This window comes from Pseudonaja textilis, chromosome Z (genome assembly GCF_049901715.1).
Source record: "Pseudonaja textilis isolate UNSWEBS1 chromosome Z, rPseTex1.2, whole genome shotgun sequence".
In the NCBI taxonomy this organism is placed as follows: domain Eukaryota; kingdom Metazoa; phylum Chordata; class Lepidosauria; order Squamata; family Elapidae; genus Pseudonaja; species Pseudonaja textilis.
In genome coordinates, this window is record NC_142008.1 from 116,021,547 (window position 1) to 116,042,651 (window position 21,105).

General features: G+C 38.3%; 1 pseudogene; it reads right to left on the minus strand.

Moving 5' to 3' along the window:
• Positions 1–1,102: 1,102 nt before the first annotated feature.
• On the minus strand, positions 1,103–20,828 carry LOC148124307 (vomeronasal type-2 receptor 26-like; annotated as a pseudogene).
• Positions 20,829–21,105: the final 277 nt, after the last annotated feature.

The following is a 21,105-nucleotide window of genomic DNA, read 5'->3' on the forward strand; positions in this document are numbered from 1 at the left end:
ATAGTACAACCCAATTTGGTTGTGACTGAAGCAAGAACGTCTGTGCATGCACAGATAAAAAAAATGGCACCAAAGAGAAATCATCACAGCAGGAAAATTGCTGCAGCTGTGTCTAGTCTCCACGTGAAGATGTGTTTGTGACTAGAAACAAAAATTTGCTGAAAATTCTGGTCGCCACCTGATTTGGTCATGAATAGAAACATTTTCAACCCAAGGTTTCACTGTACATGGATGGGAGGGCAGACATGGGGTCCCCAGTTACAAATAGTTTCCATTTTTAGGTATAAAAAAAATTAGCCATTATCACCTTCATATTTTTTCTGCCTCACTTTGTGAAGCAGGTTGGCCAAGAAATCAGATCGGTTGAGATGGGTTAACTTACTGTGGCTTCAAATAAAGGAGTTGACACTGAAAATTTTGAGCTCAGTGTTTCTCAACCTGAGCAATTTTATGAAGTGTGGCCTTCAACTCTCAGAATTCCCCATCCTCTAGGCTTTAACCAGCCAATCATTTTTTTTCTCACCTCCACAGACTCTGAGAAGGCATGTTCTTTGCCCATTGTACATTATATTTTCATCTATTGTGAGTTTTATCTCTAACAATGGTTAGCAATCTCCCTTTCACTGTACTTTTCATAGAGCAGTCATAATTAAAATATTTTAATGGGAGGATATGTAATATGAAATAAATATGAAATGGAGGATAAAAGTGAACCTAAATATAGAGTTTATACAGTGAGATAAATACAGTATCTTGCCTGTGTTTAGCTTGACAAGATGCATGGTTTTAAGGGCTGAAAAAGCAATATAATAAACAAATATGTTTATTTCCAAATAACATGTCAATATTTTCAAGTAGTCCAGGCCGGAAAAGTGATGCTGCAAGGATTACAGGAATATTACTTTATTGTTATATGTTATATTTACATTTGATAGCTATTCCAAAGGATCCCCTTTTTCCATTTTAAGGACAGTGAGATCAAGTTGGAGCTATATTTTTTCTTACATTTTCTTTCTGCTCACAACTGAGCAACATTCTATCTCCCAAACTTTCTTCTTAAAGCCAGTGCTAACTTCTTCAAATCAATGAATAGCAGTAATTGTTAATTTTTCATTTTTATGTGCTCCTTTGTGTTGAGTTCTGGTCTCAGTAGGATTATGTAGCATTTAGGGAAAAAGATAGATCCCAATATTCCTATACTGGAAGCCAAGATGGAGAAGATCTCCACAGCTACCATGTATTTTCCTTTCGTGCTCAGATAAGTTGGTACAAAAGTCACCCATACACTACAAAACACCAGCATGCTGAAAGCAATAAATTTGGCTTCATTAAAAGAGTCTGGCAGTTTTCGAGCAAAGAAAGCCACAATATAGCTGATGAGAGCAAGAAACCCCATATATCCTAAAATATAATAGAACATGTTGCCTGATCCTTCATTGCATTCAACTACAATCTCTTCCGGAAGAGAATGCATGTCCAAATTTGGGAACGGAGGGCCAGTGCACAGCCACAATATGCAAATACTTGCTTGAATGCAGGAACAACAGAGAATCAGAGAATTTGAAAATCTTTTCCCCACCCATTTTCTCATTTTTGATCCTGGCTTAGTAGCCATAAAAGCTAGAACCACTGTGAGGGTTTTGGCCAAAACAGAAGAGACAGCAACTGAGAAGATGATCCCAAAAGCAATTTGACGAAGAAGACAGGTCAGCATTTGGGGCTGACCAATGAATAGCAAGGAACAGAGGAAACAGAGGAAGAGGGAGACAAGGAGAAGATAAGTGAGATTCCGGTTGTTAGCTTTGACAATGGGAGTATTCCGATGTTTTATGAAAATTCCAAGTACCACCACTGTGGTCACAGAAAATGATAAAGCCAGAACAGCCAAAGTGATGCCCAAAGTTTCATTGTAAGACAAGAAATTTAGATCCTTTGGAATGCACAGGTTTTTTCCTTGTTTGGATACTGTTCTTCTGGACAGTCTAAGCAGTCATCCATATCTGTGAAAATATGCGTAGTATTTCAGAATTCATAGCAGTATTTCAAATTTTGCATACGTTTGCTTACTGAGAAATATTTACTAATTGTAAACATCCTATGTCATTAAACTTCAGTGGACAACTATGGATTTTGAAACTGAAATGAGCAACAATTCTCATCATTCATTGCTTTCAATCTTCCAAGCCAGAAGTGCTGGTAGATGTAGTTCAGCAACATTAACAACTATTCACATCTCTGTTAAATAGATATTTGTTAAAACTTGCTATTGGAGAGCTCATCTAGAATGGGACTCTCACAAATAACGAGAGATGACCTCTAAGGGTGTGATATCTCTGTGTGAAATCTCTGTGGCTGTCTTTATGGATACATACTTTATTTATGCACACGCATAAATATAACAATTCAATATTTCCTACCTCTTTCATTTGAAAATTTTCTTGATGGACAAATATTACAATCATAGCAACAAAAGGCCCACTTTCCTTCATTTTCTTTCTGGAGCCTGGTGGGCAATGATCATTGCACAGAGCAAGAGTGTATGGTCTATCATTAAAGAGAGTGAGAGAAAAAAACATGTTTTATTCCTTGAATCCAACCATTTTCAGAAATCAGTACATGCATCATAAACTTCTGAGAAATATTCAGTAGTTTCATGTGTTTTGCAGATATGTACACATATAACAAATGGTCGAAAATAGCATGTATTGTTGATGAAGCTTACCATCACTCTGAGTAGGCCTTTTACATCACTAATATCTGAAAATAACCTATGTGTGTTCAGTGTTTTGTGATACATTCTACCTGTATTTGACTTCAGGCTTGTTCAATATTGGTGGTGGGATTCAAATAATTTAACAACTGATTCTCTGCCCTAATGAGTGGCTGGGTAGGCATGGCTGAATGGGCATGGCCAACTCAATGTAACTCTCATGTCAAAGGGCACCTCATTTTTGCCCATCCTCTCCTTGCCATGTCTGGCTGCCTTGCCCCCACCCTCTCACCTGCCACTCCTTGTCACATCCATCTGCTCACCTCTCGGAGCAAGTAGTTTTCAAATAAAAAGAATACTCGCCTTTTGCAAATAAATAACAAACATCTCGACTGCAGGTTTGATGCATCTTGCAAGGTATTGCTGCTCATTCTTGTCTCTATTCCTACTAACAGGTCCAGCTCAGATTGCAATTTGCTATAACCTCTCCTGTCTTTTTGCATCATTCTATGGGAGATTATTCTGAAATGTTATCTGTGGTGTTTGCAACTTTACAAGTTTGTATCCTTCAACCCTTACTATCTTAATACAAACATGTGTATTAACACTAGGATTACTATACACTATCATATCTCAAGACCTAAAATGGACACAACATGAAAAACATCATCCAAAAGCACAACAAAGAATGTTCTTTCTGTGCCAACTCAGAAAGCTCAAACTGCCCAAGGAGCTGCTGATACAGTCCTACAGAGGAATTATTGAGTCTGTCATCTGCATCTCCATAACTGTCTGGTTTGGTTCTGCAACCAAACAAGACTGACACAGACTTCAGAAAATAATTAGGACTGTAGAAAAAACAATTATTACCAACCTGCCTTCCATCGAGGACCTATGTACTGCACTGAAGTCAAAAAGAGGGCTGTGAAAATATTTACAGAACCCTCAGATCCTGGACATAAGCTGCTTCAACTCCTACCTCAAAATGATGTGATAGAGCACTGCACATCAAAACAAATAGATACAAGGACAGTTTATCCCAAACACCAACACTCTGCTAAAGAAATAATTCCTCAACATTTTCAAACTATTCACTAAGTCTGTATTACTATTACGATTAATCTTCCCATCCCTACTTTTACCAATCTTCTCCACTTATGACTGTAAGACTGTAACTTTATTGCTTATATCCTTATGATTTATACTGTTTCCTAGTATGATTTGATTGCTTATTGTACCCTATGACTATTATTAAGTGTCGTACCTTATGATTCTTGATGAATGTAATCTTTTCTTTTATGTGAGAGCATATGCACCAAGACAAATTTCTGGTGTGTCCAATCACACTTGGCCAATAAAGAACTCTATTCTATTCCATTCCTTTGCAAATTAGCTTTGCTAAAATTTCACATACTGGATCAAAAATGTCAAGTTTGTCCTCTTCCAGACACTTATTATAACAATACTGGCAAATGTTAATTGCTGAAAAAGAGCTATTTATTTTGATTTTCAAACTGGAAACTTTATTTTGGTCCTACCTGGTTAAAATGGGCTGGCCATGTGATTTTTCTTTCATTTATGGAGAACCTTCTGTCTGATAGTGCTTCAGGATCCATTTGTCCCACTTTTACTTTCATGAAGGATTTGTTAGGAAAGTTACCCAGTTGATAATGTCAAATCCAGCTAGCAATTCACCCTTCTTGTCAAAGATACCAGGTCTCCGGCACAGTTGTTAAAGGAGACTTGACTTAGGAAATGGTAAAGCTGGAGGAAATGAAGTTTTGGCAAGGATTATTACCAAAGTGGTTGAAACAGTGAAAATTGTTTGGCTGGGAATAGAGTTTTGCTATACTCAGAAGTTATTTAATTATTTTATCACTCCATTATTGGTCGTCCCATTATTTCCTTCCCCTATCAAATATTTCAGTCAGCTCAGTTTTAAAAGGATACTAAGAACTAGCAGATAATGTATTTCAAAAAAAAAAAAACAGGTTAAATTGTCCTTTGGCATAGAAATATTTTGGTATACGTATGTCACAGGAATTTCAAAGTTAAGGTTTACTACCTGCCAAGGGAATACTACTACTACTACGGCTGCTGCTGCTGCTGCTACTATACTGCTACCTCTACTACCACTACTATTACTGCTTCTACCAAATTAAATTTATGTATTGTCTACCTTGCAGTATCTCTGGGCAATTTCCAAGTGATTATTAAGCAGTTATATATTTTTTCTGCTATAATTTTGGAGTGGTTTACATTAAGTTTATATCTGTTGTGTGCTCTTGTGTTGTTGTGGTTAAAGCTGAAATATTAACTGGCAAGACATTGTAACATATGATTGGGTACTATGCTTAAGTCCAATCTTAGCCAGTGTAGTTCAAGGTTGTCTAAGTCTAGTTTTGAAGGTCCTAGTTAGCAAAACAGTATTACCAGAGGAGAAGGTTCATAAAATTAAATTTTCAACTCTTAAAACCTTTTTGGCAATACTGTTGTAGTGAGCTTTGGTGCTTAGGTCATTCGATATGAGAACTCCAAGGTCCTTGACAGAGTGAGGGTCATCAACAAGTTCATATCAGTCGAGCTTGTATTTGGTGTGTGTGTGTGTGTGTGTGTGTGTGTGTGTGTGTGTGTATACCGGCATGGCTCAGTGATTGGACTGGTAACCAGGATGAGGAGATGGACGTGACAAAGGAGGACAGACCTGATGTATCAGGACCTTTGACCTCCTCTGGTTCCTTATCTGATCAACAGCCGGGAATGGCTGACAGGGAAGTTTTGTGAGTCTTCTAGTGGAGATGAGAACTTGGAAAATTTGTGGTTAAATGTAAGGAACAGAAGACAGTTGAGAAGGCAAAATCAGCTGGAGTGAATGAGGAGAGCGAGTCAGTAAATTAGCACGTTGCCTCAATGAGTATAAAATGACACAGCTGGGCTGGTACAATTTGCCAGGAACAAAGTGACTTATTTGAGTGAGGACGTTAGAGCAAGAAGCTCTGAGACTGGAGATTTATTGCCAGGACTGGTTTGCTGGACAGAGTAAAGATTTATGCTGTGGATTGAGGTTTCTGCCAGCCGTTATCTTGTAAGACTTCTTTCCGTTTGATTTAATTGTGAAACGGCTGCTTTCTGTTTTGTTCGTTTGAATTTTGAGAGGAGTCATAACATATATATATATATATATATATATATATATATATATATATATGTTATGACTGTTTGTGTGTGTGTGTGTGTGTGTGTGTGTGTATACATATACATATATACATATATACATATATACATATATACATATATACATATACATATACATATACATATACATATACATACACATACACATACACATACACATACACATACACATACACATACACATACACATACACACATATATATATATATATATATATGGATCTTTAGTTATTTGGGTTTTCTCCTTAGTAAGATTGGAAGTATCTAGCCAATGTTTCGATGAAGTCTCATTCATCATCTTCAGGCTTCTGTCTTCGGCTCTTGCTTCTCAGAGTGATGTGAGATTGCAGCTGCTTCTTCCTTTTAACTGCTAGTGGGGGTGGGACTTGATTGGGTGGGGGCTTGGCTGTTTTCTGATTGGGTGGGGTGTGTTCTCATTGGTAGGGGTTTGGCTGTGTTCTGATTGGTTGGGGTTGGCCGTGTTCTGATTGTTTGGAGGCCTGTTCTGTTCAGGTGGGGGCTTGGTTGTGCTCAGGTTAGTCTTAGTTGCTGGGGGATTTGAGCTGGTGAGCAGTGATCTTGCTGTTTGGCTTCGAGTTCGTGGTCGTGCTGCATCTTCATAGTGGGTGTCGGTTTGCTTCATGTATGGCTCGGAGGGGTTTGAAGTGGGTAGTGATGCAGCTGCAGTGCAGCTTCTGGTCCATGGTCGTGTCTCATCTTCTGAGTGGGTGTGAGTCTGTTTTCTACATGGAAGTGTGGTGATGGCATCTTGTGTGGCTCTCATGGGTGTGGGTCTGGTGTCATTCTTCATGTTAGGTACTCGTCTTTTCATGAGGGCGGGTTTCCAAATGGCTGGAAGGCAGGAGGTGTCGTCTCGTTTGTTCATGCTGTGTGGGCGTTTTTCTATCTCTATGGCTTCTCTGATTATTCTGCTGTTGAAGTGTTTGGTTTTGGCGATAGTTCTGGTATTTTTAAAGTCAATCTCATGTCCTGTGGCTTTGAGGTGTTGGACAGGAAAGAGGTCGTTTCTTCTTTTTTGATTGAGTTCTTATGTTCTTCAATGCCTGCACTTATTCTTCTGTTAGTTTGTCCAATGTATGTGGTGGGGCAGGCAGTGCAGGGGATTTCGTATACTCCTTGGTTTTCTACTTTGGGGTTTCTAAATCTGAAACCACTATAAAAGCCTGACTCACAGATGAACATTATACAGAAGCCTGATGATGGCAGATGAGATTCTGCTGAAACGTTGCTACAACTTTAAAAGCACAAGTATAATGACGTGGGAAAATACCCGAACAAAGCTGAATACCATACATGTAAGTACCCGTGAAAACTTAAGAAAATAAATATCAGACCTCTATGGGGAGGAAATAAACAGCCAAACCAAAACCTATGATAAGCTAGAAGTTAAAAGAGCAGGAATACTATGTGACCTCAAATTCCTATGCAGCTGCAGAGACAACAATGCAACACCAACCTGCTTCAAATTAACATTTCATCACAGCAGCTACTAAATGTATCCTGAAAAGAACTGAAATGGCTCTACTCAGGAACGAGCTCCACAGAAAGAGATTGCAATTGGATCAGTTAAACAAAGATTTGCTAGCACTACACCTGGAATTGAGCAGCAAAATCCACCCTTTACTTTGGGACAAGATAAAACAACTTACTACTTGGAGAGGTGAAACTGAAACCACTTACAAAAATGACAAACTTTGGCTTTTTTTGTCTTTTTTTTGGAAACAAATTTTATTAATTTTAAAGACAAACAAAACATGATTAAACATTAAAAACATAAAACCTCTTCCCATTATAAATCTTTACAAGGCAGGTAAAACATTATTTTATATCGCATACTTGTAATTTACCCCATTTCCATATAAACACATAAATTCCTTTAAACAAATTTCTCATTATTTCTCTTTATTCTTATTCAATTACATTTCTTTTCTATATTTATCTACTATTAAATCATCATATTTATATTTCCCTCTGACTTGTTTACAATTATTCTCATCTGACATTCCTCCGAGATTTTATTAATTCTCAATCAAACATACACACATAAAACTCAAAAACATAAAACTTCTTTTTAGAAAGTAACTTGGCCCCAGATTACCTTTTTTTGTATGGACTTTGTATGGACTAAATTCATGCCCTTCTTGTATACCATTACCTATCTTATTTACCATTCTATATCTTCTATATAACTCCTCCCCGCTTTTCACTCTTCTTAATTCTATTTTATATATTTCATCTTGCTTTACATCAATATATTTATATCTTTTGTCCATTCTTTTCCATTTAAACATTTGTCTCATTCTCAATAATAAAAAAGATAATTTCTCCTGAAATCGCTGATCAGAGTATGATGCCTTTCTATCATTCCCCTAAATTGACATTTAAAATAGTACCTAAATCCCAATCTGATTCTGCTTAGTACATTCTACTATTTCAAAAACAAATACTACAATAATAAATCTATAATAACATCAAGACATTAGCCCATTAAACTCTATAATTAAACTAATATTTTAAACATTTCCTTTAATATTTTATTAAAACTTAAAGTCAATCATTATTAAGCATTTTAACATTATACTTTAATATTTTAATCTTTTATTGAATCTTATAAAATTCTAATTTTCTATTTTTAATACAAATACTACAGTACTATCATATACTTTGCAGAATCCTCTTTTTTAAAAAAAATATATATTCCCCTTTGTCCCTATTTTTTTTTCTTTTTCCCATCTTGTTTTATACCTTTGTGACTTTTTCCCCCCTTTTCCCTTTCTTTCTTAACCCACCTAGCCTTTTCACCCACTCCTCTCCTAACCTCCGCCTTTTTGGCTTCCCCTCTCTGTTGTATTCTTCTTTCCTTTTGCTTTCTAACATTATATTGATTTTGCATCTTATTTTTCTCTTTCATGGATATTTTTTTAAGTCTTAAGTCCTTCCTTTTCCCTCCTCTCTTTCTCCTTTCTTTCTTGATCAAACTTTTTAGTTCATTAAAAATGGCTTCTTCTTCCTCCGCTTCCTCCAGCTGTTGTTGAATTTGCTGAAAAATAGCAAGCGCCATTTCTAAGAAGCAAAAGGCTTCTCCCATAGCGTCCTTGCCTTCTTTCCTTATTTTTGCATATTGTTTTCTTAGTTCAAGAGATAAAGCCATTATAAACCTTTTCTTCTTCTTTTTCTTTATCCTCTTCTTCTTATTAAGCCAACCAAGATATTTCCAAACTTAAAACAATTCCCCAATGTCCCAAAGTCATCAAACAGTCCAAGCAAAGCACAAAGTTCTTCCCTTTGCAATTTCTCTTCCTGGGGTAATATCAGTTAGGAAAAAAACCCAATCTGTGTTTTAAAGCCTTTTTGCAGTTAGCTTCTAGTCGCTTAATCTTCAAGGCATCTCCTCCCACAAAGTCTTAATATAATTTTTTTCCAGATCTCTCCCTTCCCACTTGTAACAAAGGGCTGTAAATTTTTATCTTCTGTTAAAAAGCAGGTTTTTCAGTGTCCATTTGTTAATTCCATAAGGGAGGGAGAGTAACTTTTCCTTTCAGCACTTCCATTCGCCGCTTTAAGAAACCTCCACTGGGAACAATGTAACATCCAAAAAATAGTAGCTTTCAAGGTATTAAATATATCCTTAAAGTCCCAGTTCATCCAAGAAAAACTTTCACTTTGTAACTTCCTTCTTCTTCCTCCTACACATTCTTAAACCAGTTGCCAGCTTCCTCGTGGCGGCCATTAAGACTGCCGCTCCACCGCCTTGAAAAAAGGGGGTTTTGCCAGCTGGGGAGGGGGACTGCGATACCCTTCAACCCCTGTCCGGATCCCCCCTATCTTTGGCTGCCCCAACAGGGCAGCCTTATCCTCCAGATCCGTCGGGATCGGAGGCACCAAGACGGCTAGCATGGCAGGGATCGCGCAGAGTCGCGAATCCCTGCCGTCGCCGAAGCCTGGCAAACCAGAAGTCCTTTTTTGTCTTGATTGGCTGGCAACATTGTGTTTCCTGTATTGGAGGCTTTTAGTGCGGCTTGGCTCCAAGTAAAAGGACGTCTATCATTTATTAGGAATCTAGGTTTCATCTGAGTGCCTGGTTGGGGTGTGTTTGAGCTGGAGGTATCGGGGGGTGGTCTGTTTGTGCCCAGATGTTTGCCTGACTTGTGGTGTGGAGATTATTTTGTTTGAGAGTGCAGGCTTCCAGATAATTGACAGTCTGGTGGTGTCAACACTTCTATTCATTCTTTCTACACTATACAGAAGCCTGATGATGGCAGATGAAATTCTGCTGAAACATTGCTACAACTTTAAAAGCACAACTATGATGACGTGGGAAAATACCCAAACAAAGCTGAATACCATACATACATACATACATACATACATACATACATACATACATACAGATAGCCAATGTGTAGGACAGAATGTTTGTTGGTCAAGATTTGGAGTTGCCAACTGTTAGACCATTCAGACACATAATCAAGGTCTTTGTGAAGGATGGTAGCATTGACTGTGGTGTTGAATAGTTTGACATCATCAGCGAAGAGGACGCAGTTGCTAATAAGGTGATCACAAAGGTCAATTCCTTCCTAGCCTTGCCAGCCCACTTCTTCTGCACCTGGCAAGACCAGCAAGATTTTGCTGAAGGCCTCTGCAGTTGATTACAGAGCTTTGGAGCTCTGTTATCAGCTACAGAGGCCTTCAGGAAACCCTTGCTGGCCTTGCTGGCCTCAAAAGAAGTTCCTGAAGGCCTCTGATAGTGAAAAGGAGGCCATGAGCAACACATGCAAGTGAGGTGAGTCAATCTGGTGATTTTTTTGTGGCAATACATATATGAATAAGTTTTGATGTGGTTTCACTATTCACCTAAGTCCCAGTGAAAGAAACCCTACAAATCATCAAAAACAAATACAAACCACCCAAGCACCCACATGGAACTAACAGAACACTGCTTAACCAACACATATTTCATATACAAAGGACAAAGATACAAGCAGCCCCCATGGGATCATCACTGTCACCCATTATTGCAAATCTGTTCATGGAAGAATTTTAATCCAAAGCCCTGGCAAATGCCACCCACAAACCCAAACTATGGCTAAGATACATCGATGATACATTTGTGATTTGGCCCCATAGAGAAGAAAACCTAAACAATTTCCTAACACAACTAAGCAATACACACCCCAAAATCAAATTCACCATGGAAACGGAAACAAACAACTACCATTCCTAGATGTACTAATCTACAAAAAAAACAGATGGCACACTAGGACACACCATATACCAGAAGAAAACACACACCAACCACTACCTAAATGCTCAATCCCAGCACCACCCAGCATAAATAAAATCCGTAGCCAAAACACTAATTACCAGGACCAAACACCTGCCCTACATAAGAGGAACAACAGACAAAATCAGCAAGATACTACGCAGGCATCCCATCAAGACTGCTGAACGTCGAAGGAAGGAAGGAGGTTTGACTTCTTCATATCTCTACTGCGAGGAGATATATTACTGGACTGATATTTGTAAATTTACTGACCTCTCTTTTTCGACACTGGACTTTGCAACTGAATAATCCCAGGATGGACTGAACTAGTGAATGATATATGGACTGTTTTTGACTATGCTATAACTCTTACTGGAATAAACTATTTAACTAGCACGGTGTATCTGTTTTACTGAGTGTAAGCTACAAAAATGTTTATCTCACATATTTTGCCTGTCTGCCTGACTGCCATGCAGATTCTGCTAGGGTGTATCCCTAACAAGTGTCCTGGAGTCCTTTGTTCACCATTTGTAATCTTCCCATCCAGTTTTTCACAGCAAAGTCAATGGGAGAAGCTGGATTCACTTAATGATCATATAATTCACTCAACAACTATAACAACTTACTTACCAATCATGACAAAAAAATGGACAGGTTTCACTTAACAACTGACTTGCATAGAAGTGGAAATGTGGGTCCCGCTTGTGGTCATAAAGTCATTGTCTTGCCTTCTTTGTATCTCCTCTGGGAATGCTCAGTAATGCATTATATTCAGAATGGGAATCCTTATATAAATGAAGACCCTAATATTATCAACATCATTGATGCATCAAAAATAATCTGCCTCCTAGGTAAGATATTACCTGAAAATACTGTAATTTTGAAGTTCTTGGGTGATCTCTAACCAGCATTGCTCCGCATTTCCTTCTGCATGAATAAAAGGCATGCAAAGCATGCACCACAGCATAGACAGCATTGTAAACACTGTAGCTTTGACTGGTCATTCTCATTTCAAAAAAAGGCTGCGGAAGGCTTTCTAGTCTCTCATTGCCAGTACAGCTTCCAAGGTTCTCCTTGTCTGTTGCAGAAGCTGGAAATGAACATTTAAATGCTTGTTCCCAGAAGACTCTGATAAAATGATTGGTAAGAGAATGGGGATCCTGGAAGTGAAGGAAATTCTGAAATGTTGATATCTCTGAGGTGTGACTTGCAAAGGACAGGGCACCATGGAAGATCTGCATATTTAAACTATTTAGAAAGGGCTCCAGTGAAAAATCCCAATGGGCTGTCATCACCCATACCTTCTGCACAGGCAGCATCATATCTGATTCAGCACAACTGAGTGCCATCTGCAATTTTAACATCATGTGAGCATCAGCACTGATAACACAGACATTGACATTTTCTTTACTCAGCAACAGGGCCATTTCCCTAAACTTATCATTCAAATTAACAAACATGTCTAAAATATTGCTTTGGAGGGGCATTCGTTTAGAGAAGGCAATGCATATTCCATTGTCAGAAAAGCTTTTCTTCAAGGTCTGCACAAATATTTCTCCTTTATCATCATCCATAGCCATGATCCCAATCCACTTCCATTGAAAATGCAGCAATAGGTTGACTATTCCTGTGTACTGGTGTGCTTCATTAGGTACCATACGGTATAAGAAAGATGGATGGCTTATATCATTCACTGGTGGAGAATATACACAATAGGAGACCTAAAGGCCAACATAATTTCATTATATAATAGGGAAATATAGAAAGGGTCAAGCACAAAAACACAGTAGTTTTCACTTTCTTTTTTAAAACAACGTTTAATTAGTGTACAGCATACCCAAAGGCTGCTCCAATCACAAACTGACTCTATGTAACATTTAGTTTTCTCCATCCTTAACATGAGCTAAACCAAACCAAAATAAATAAATAATAAAACACACTATTTCTTCTGCATAACAAATTCCATATCATCATGACTTCTTTTATGTGCATTTAGACATATTATTTCTTTTGTCATCCATTTCCCATCTCTAGTTAATAATTCATGAAGAATGAATAATGCATGAAATGTTCCTCTATGTGTCCTAATTTTTCATTATTTATTTTTGATTCATTATTATTCTGTTTATTTCCCTGTTTACAATCTAAGAGAAGTCAGTGCCAACTAAATGCTACCACCTAACCAGAGGTGGGATTCAGCTGGTTCACACCAGTTCAGTTGAATCAGTAGCTATTTTTTTTTTTTTGCAGTTCAGTGAACTGCTGAATCCCACTACTGATCACCATGCCCAGTCACTCAACTATCATCTCCCAGCTACTCCTTGCCTGGCCTCCTGGCTGCCTGGGTGAGAGGGTGAGGCCAATGGCAGGGGAAGGACACTAACTCTAGGCCTGCTGTGCTTGGCTGAAGGGGTGCCTGGAGGGAACACGATGAAGCTCATCCATCTTTTGGGCCAGGCTCTCAGCTTCTGCAGTGCCTCCAGATGAAAGGTTTAAGAGAAAGCACTTGGTCCCGAAACACAGCCCTCTATGACAAAGCTGTTTCCAAGAAGTCTTAGATGACCTGATCCATCCCATAGGCCTTAAGGGGCTCCAGAGTTTTCACGCACCTCTGCCAGCCTGAGTGTCCTGTCCTTCAGATTCCAATGGGGCCAATGCCTGGCAGCGGCACTCCTGGTAGGCAGGTAGATGTCCTGATCCCAGCATGGCATTCTCCTATGAGGGCTGCTTTTTTCCCCCACTTGCTTACCCCCAGTAGCAGTGTATCCCCCTGTTGCAGACTGGATGCAGGGCTGGTGGCAGAAGGGAGGGTTAGTGGGCGACAGTCCAATGGAGGTCCTGCCGAAGCTGAGAACTGTGCCTGAAAGGCAGACAAGCCTCGCCATGTCACCCTGTTCAGCCAAGCATCACAGGTTTAGAAGATCTCTCTTTCCCACCATCAGCCTTTGCACACACATACTGAGGCTTTCATACTCACTTCCTGCAATTTTGCACTCTCCCTGTAGCTTGAGCAGCTGACATGTGGCATTCTGTTATGCAGCGAAAAGCAGATGCACTTCAAAAGCAGGGAATAAAGATCAGTATGCAAACCCGGTTGGGTGGATGGGCCCAATAGCACCTTGTCACAGGGAACCAGTTTGGTCTCTGCTGATCTTCAGCACTACCAGTATGCTAGAACTGGGATGAATCAGTAGAATAGCACCACTGGTATTAAATTATATGAATCCCACCACTGCACCTAAAGTAACAATTAATATGAAACATTCCTTTTATCATGTTTATCTTTTATATAAGTTTAAAAGAGTTTTAAAAACATCAGTGGTTATTCATGTATCAGAGTACTTTTGATCTCCTTCTCTAATGCAATTATAAGGAATAAAGAGTGCAAAAGGAACTAAGAGAAAGGAAAATAGAGGGAATAGTTAAGACCAAGGTAAAGAATGAAAACGGAAAGAAGATCATCACATATTAAAGATAAACACAAGTGAGCATTGTGAGAATGTCCGTCCAACAAGGAAGCCCTTTTATGCATATTATCCATTCATAACTTGTATAATTAAATCAAGTTTTAAATTTCACCAACACTTTTATAAACAAATTTACCGCAGAGCAAATAAGAGGAAAAAAAAAAGCAACATCTCTCCCTTCCTGAAATATCACATTACCAGCAAAGGAGAAGGAAATTGCATCACGTTAAGGAGGAAAATGATTTTGTGGTGCTGGCAATGAGATCTTAAAAGTCTTTGTATTCTCACACTAAACTTAGAAGAAGCTTATTTCTGCTCAGATCAACCTGCTTTTGGTACATCACTATAGAGAAAATCTAAACAATATTCTGTACATAATAAGTTTCTTAACAAATGCAAATACTTTCTTAAGTGTGGATAATAAATTTCTTAATAACCTTTTAAGTACATCATTGGGAGTTGAAGTCCACCAATCTTAATATTGTCAAGATTGAGAAATACTGTAATAGATAATAAATTCCTAAACAATACATGTGTAATCCACCTTACCTGAGGAATCTTGTAAATCCCTAAGATAGTAGCTATGTGAACAGAGGTTTCTGAGTCAGTACCCCCAATGACAGCTGCTGGTATCTTCTTGCTGCACTTGTAGTTCAGAATAGTTGGCTTCTGATTAAAAAGTAGGTTCAGCGTGTTCTGGTAAGTTAGCTGGGCATCAAAGTGGCTATCATAGATATGAAATCCCAGCGTTCTATTGGGTAAGATCATGCTGTTTCCATTTATTTCATTCACCGCAAACACCAAGGCTAAGGTGTGCTGATATTTTTTCAGCATTATACTAAAGTGAAGGAAACACAACTTGGGTAAGCCCTGATGTTCAGTGTTGTCATTTTCAATGCTACTCCTGCAATAGGTACCCTATATTTATTATTGGAGAACATTGGAAAATGAGAAGCCTGACACTTGGAATGAAATTACCTTTAACTAGAAGACTAGTTTGTTTGCTTGTAATGGAGCTGCTTTTCCAATATTTCAACCATCCTAATGTGTGCTTAGAAACAAATGTTGCTTCATTAACTAATGCAGTGGAACTATTCAGTGATGGATAGTTTTTCCTTCTAGACCAGACCAAATTACATGTAACCCAACATGCTCAACCATCACTTGCTTCTCGCCTCTCATAAGGTCAGAGAAATATGAAGATATTTCACTCCAATGATTTTTGAGTAGAACATCTCTGGATACAAATAGTGCTATGTATATAATATCAAGGATTTAAGCAAAAAAAGATTGATCCAAAACTAAGGCAGGTTTTCCCACTTCACACAATCAAATCTAACATGTCTTACTGACTGATTTGATCCTATCAAATGTTAAAGAATGAACTCAGAGCATACCATGTGGCAAATATCATAGAATCACAGAGTTAGAAGAGAAGTTTAGATCAAAATATCCAAACTACTTGCTGAGTGCTGGAGCTTTAAGTTTAAGTCAAATAGTTGGGTTAAAACTAACAGCAATAATATACCAGTTGCTGGGATGAAAACTAACATGGCTGCCACATGAGTGTTTTGGTTCTGACCACCATTTCAAAATCTCCTATTTTCTATTACCAGAAGGTCAGAATAAATGGATGAAGGAATAAAAATTATCTGATTTCTAGAATCTAGGTCAAGTTGCTGAAAGCATATCAAGGGCACTGCAATAAAATAGCCAAGTATTACAGAAATCAGTTAGGATTTTCTTACACAGGTTCAACATCACACTTGGGTGTAGGGTGTGAGCGGAAGTCTATCCCTCCAGAAAAGGAGAAAATCTGTGAAATGATCCCACCAATTATCACATCACCTGGTTGAAAATATTGGTATTGCACTTTCAGAGACTCAGGAATGGCACACACTGCAGGAGATATCACACAATGAGTTTGTGGAAACAGCAGCAAACACACAAGAAATGTCAGGGACATGAAGGACTCTCTCATGCAACAGGCACAATGATTGTCCCTTAATTTAAGGTCTCTTACTCGTATTTTATTTGTCATCATGCAGCTGTTTAGTATGCCATGGTCTTTACGATTCTGGATCCTACCACTAAATGCATATGCATTGGTCTGCTGAATCTATACATGGAGGGATGGAGGGATATATACATACATACATATGCCAACTTTCCCTTTCATCAGTTCAGGAGTTATATACCAATATGCGATTAGAATGGAAATTTTTTTTTCTGCCTTAGAGTAATGATGATTTCATAATTACAATCTTAGATAATCATAAGGTATGCAGTCACATTTACTCCTCCTCCTTCTCTTCCTCCTCTGTCTCCATTGTTGGTTTGAGCCTTATGGTGATTCTTTTATAGATTATAAAGTACTGGAGCTGCTGAATAAAAGGAGAGCTACATATTATATTTTTTAGGAATATAATAAATAGGTATATATTAAATGTATTAATTATAATTATTGGGAATATTTTTAGGAATACACATGTCATAAATTATCCCTAGATCTAATTGTTAGATTTGATTTACTGGGAATAGATTTATTAGGGATATAATCTAATAAATTTTTGTTTCATCTATTTTTTATTAGATTTCTTAGATTGGATTTATTAGGAATACACACACACACACACATAATTTGTGTGTGTGTGTGTGTGTGTTCAACTTAGTGTCAATGAGAAGGATAATTTTGCAGGAAATATGCTATGCTTGAGATAAATACAGTATCTTGCCTTTTGTGGTGGAAAGTATATCTGATAAAAGACACGTTTCCAAATTCCCACAGAGATTTGAAACCAAGAATTTGTTTTCCTTCCTCTACATTTTATGTTTTATACTTTAAGTGTTTTCCACACATTTTCCTCTTCCTTACATGAAAACCTTGTAAATGTATAAAAATATATTTGCTGCAAATGTGAGTAAATGATATGAATGATTTTGTAGCAACTGTTATATTTTATTAAATAATTAAACTAAGAATAATTTCTAGAAACATCAATCCAACAAAATAGTACTGTTGCAGCAATTCTTGTTTCCAAATCAGGACACAAGACCACGAAAGGTTGGAGAATACAGGTTTTAATTTGCGCAAAGTGTTCAGAGTATTAATATGGCAAATTCTGAACCCCCCACCTCTTCATGAGACATAACTTTTATACATCTCATGACCTCAGACTAGGCCGGGGCATTCCTTCTGTTACATTTTACCAAAAAAGGACAAAATTGTATACATTTCTATTAAGGAAGTATAAAAGGAAATAAGAAGTACATTTTTGATTACTCAGTTATCTTACGCCATCCGTTATTTTCCATGTCCACCCTTGTTTACAGTAACTTGGTTACTTCCAGTTCCTGAGTTCAGCAGCCTTGTGGACTTTCACATTGTTATGTTAAGCAAAGCTTCGGGGAAATTGGGGACTTTTGCTAAATATGACTTGCTGACTTGTGCTAAATATGAAAAGTACTGTATGTGTTATTTTTCAACTGCTTCATTCCCCCCTTTGAAACTACACCCAAAGCAATTGATTACGGTGCAGTTTCACACAAGGGGACAAGTTCTTCATAGGTATTGACTTTATCATTTACCTGTAAGGCCATAGTCTTATCAGTGGCTCTCTTCTCTACTAACATAGAAAGGCTATTTGAGATTGTCTTAACAAAGATAGGGAGGATGCATGGTAAGATTACACATCCTGCAGCAATCATACCAACAAGTGCAACTATAGCTAGCAAGCCAGGTAATTTAGGAAACCAGGTCCCAAAAATATCTCCAAGGTCAAACCCGTTCCACTTCTGGACAGGTACATGTGCGAGATTTTCTATGCGTCTGGCACACTGCTCGATGATTTCACCCACATCATCAAATTTCAAGCAACAATTGGTGAAATTAAACTTACCACATACACCTCCCTCAGCAGCCAAGAGGTAGTCTAAAGCTAGACCATTTTGATAGATTGCATCCCTAAACTTCTTCTGTTGGGCTACCAGGGTACGCAGAGATTGACCCGTTTCATTGGCAATTGTAATCTGCAACTCTTACACTGCAAAAACATATGGACTACACAACTTGATCAGGGCAAAACAATAGATGCAATCTACATAGACTTCTGTAAAGCCTTTGATTCAGTGGTACATGACAAACTACTACTAAAAATAAAATCCTATGGTATCTCTGGACAACTGCATAACTGGATAGAAGCATTCCTGTCAAACAGACAACAAATGGTCAAAATTGGGAGTGTCCTATCAAATTCTGTACCTGTCAATAGTGGTGTCCCCCAAGGCAGTGTTCTAGGACCAACTCTCTTCATACTCTACATAAATGACCTCTGTGATCATATTAAGAGCAACTATGTTCTTTTCGCTTATGATGTAAAGCTGTTCAATACCACAGACAATACTGCTACCCTTCAAAAAGATCTTGATTATGTATTAGAATGGTCAAACAAATGGCAACTTCAAATCTCAACAAATAAATGTTCTGTCTTACATATTGGCAAAAAAAAATCAGAAAATAAAATACAAGCTGAATAGTCAAGATCTTGTTGATGATCCAAGCTCTGTAAAGGACCTTGGAATACTCATCTCTAATGATCTAAGTGCTAGAGCCCACTGCAACTACATAGCCAAAAAGGCATTAAGAGTTGTTAACCTAATCCTACGTAGCTTTTTCTCTGGTAATATCACACTACTAACTAGAGCATACAAAACATTTGCTAGACCAATACTCGAATACAGTTCATCAGTCTGGAACCCACATTACGTATCTGATATTAGCACAATTGAGAAAGTCCAGAAATATTTCACAAGAAGAGTCCTCCACTCCTCTACTCATTGTAGAATACCTTATGCCACCAGAATTGAAATTCTAGAATTAGAAAACCTTGAATTACGCTGTCGTCGGTCTGATTTAAACATGGTATATAAAATCATACATTGCAATGTCCTACCTGTCAATGAATACTTCAGCTTCAACCATAACAACACAAGAGCACACAACAGATACAAACTCAAGGTTAACCGCACCAAGCTTGATTGCAGGAAATACGACTTCAGCAACAGAGTGATCAATGTCTGGAATACTCTACCCGACTCTGTAGTTTCTTCCCCAAACCCCAAAAACTTTAACCTTAGACTGTCTACTATTGACCTCACCCCTTTCCTAAGAGGTCTGTAGGGGGCGTGCATAAGCGCACCAACGTGCCTACCGTCCCTGTCCTATTGTTTCTTTTATTTTTCTTTTATTTTTCTTATATGTACTCATTTCATGTATTCATAATTATGTATACACTTTTACTTATCTCGTAAACAATTGACAAATAAATAAAATAAATAAATTAGTTCCACAACGGCTTGGAGTCTGATAGTACGATTCAGCATGTAAATTGGGGTATGGTACCCCCAGGTGCCATCAGCCGCCCAAGTAGCTGGACCAAAGTAATGAATAATAAGTTCTGGGAACCACTCATCATCCTTCCAATCCCCTATTTTATAGTCTGCTTTTAATTTTCTGCTGTGCCATTGATCTACACTCACCACCTGGGGTATATTTAAGGGTAACATGAAGAAGGAGGGGTTTATAATTCCCAAGGTACATGCTCCTCTCCAGTTTGGAGGGAGGGCACTATATGCTACATCACCCCAAATCCAGTGCACCCCAGGAGGGACATCAGTAATGTTTTCCAGAGAATAGTCGGCCCAGAACTTTTTTGTATTATTGGGCCAGTATTTCCAAGCTTTGGTAGACTGGTTCCATTCGTGAACTTCCAGGCACTCTGTTTCCCCTACAGAAGGCCCTGTTCCCTGTGTGTTAGCTAAACACCACTGAGCCACGATGGGGTTAGTCAACTCCCACCTGGTATTTTGGCATTGCTGATAGGTTGTAAGCAACTGAATAATTCCATTCCTGTGCCACCCATGGCCATTGATCCCCTATTTTAGTACCTCCGCAGATGTAACAGTTGCTAACATCAAGCGTATGGGCTATGGTAGATGCCAACTCTAAGAAAAGATTTCGTGCCTCCTCTGATGGTTGAAACTTGATATCTGCTTCCTGCCAAAATTCAGAGTAATATCTGTAATTGGTTTTAATGAGGTGTTTCCTAGTTTCAATAGACAAGTGGCTGATGCCCCCGGGATCAATACCTTTTGCATTTATCCTAATACCCATTGTCGAGTCATACTTGTTAATCCAACTCTGGGGGTTTGGTATAGTAATGTTGACCCAATTACACTCATAGGGTACATTACACTGCTTTGTTTTAAGCACTCTTAATATCTGGAGATCTTTCCCTTTCCCCTTATCCTTGTGGAAGGCGGCCCACTTCTCACAACTCCAGTAGTAGCAGAAAGGACTACCATTGGGGCTCTGGCAAGAAGTTATCTCTGGGGTGAAAGTAGGGGCAGATATAGATTGCACTCTGTGCATATGTCCTATGCCAGGACAA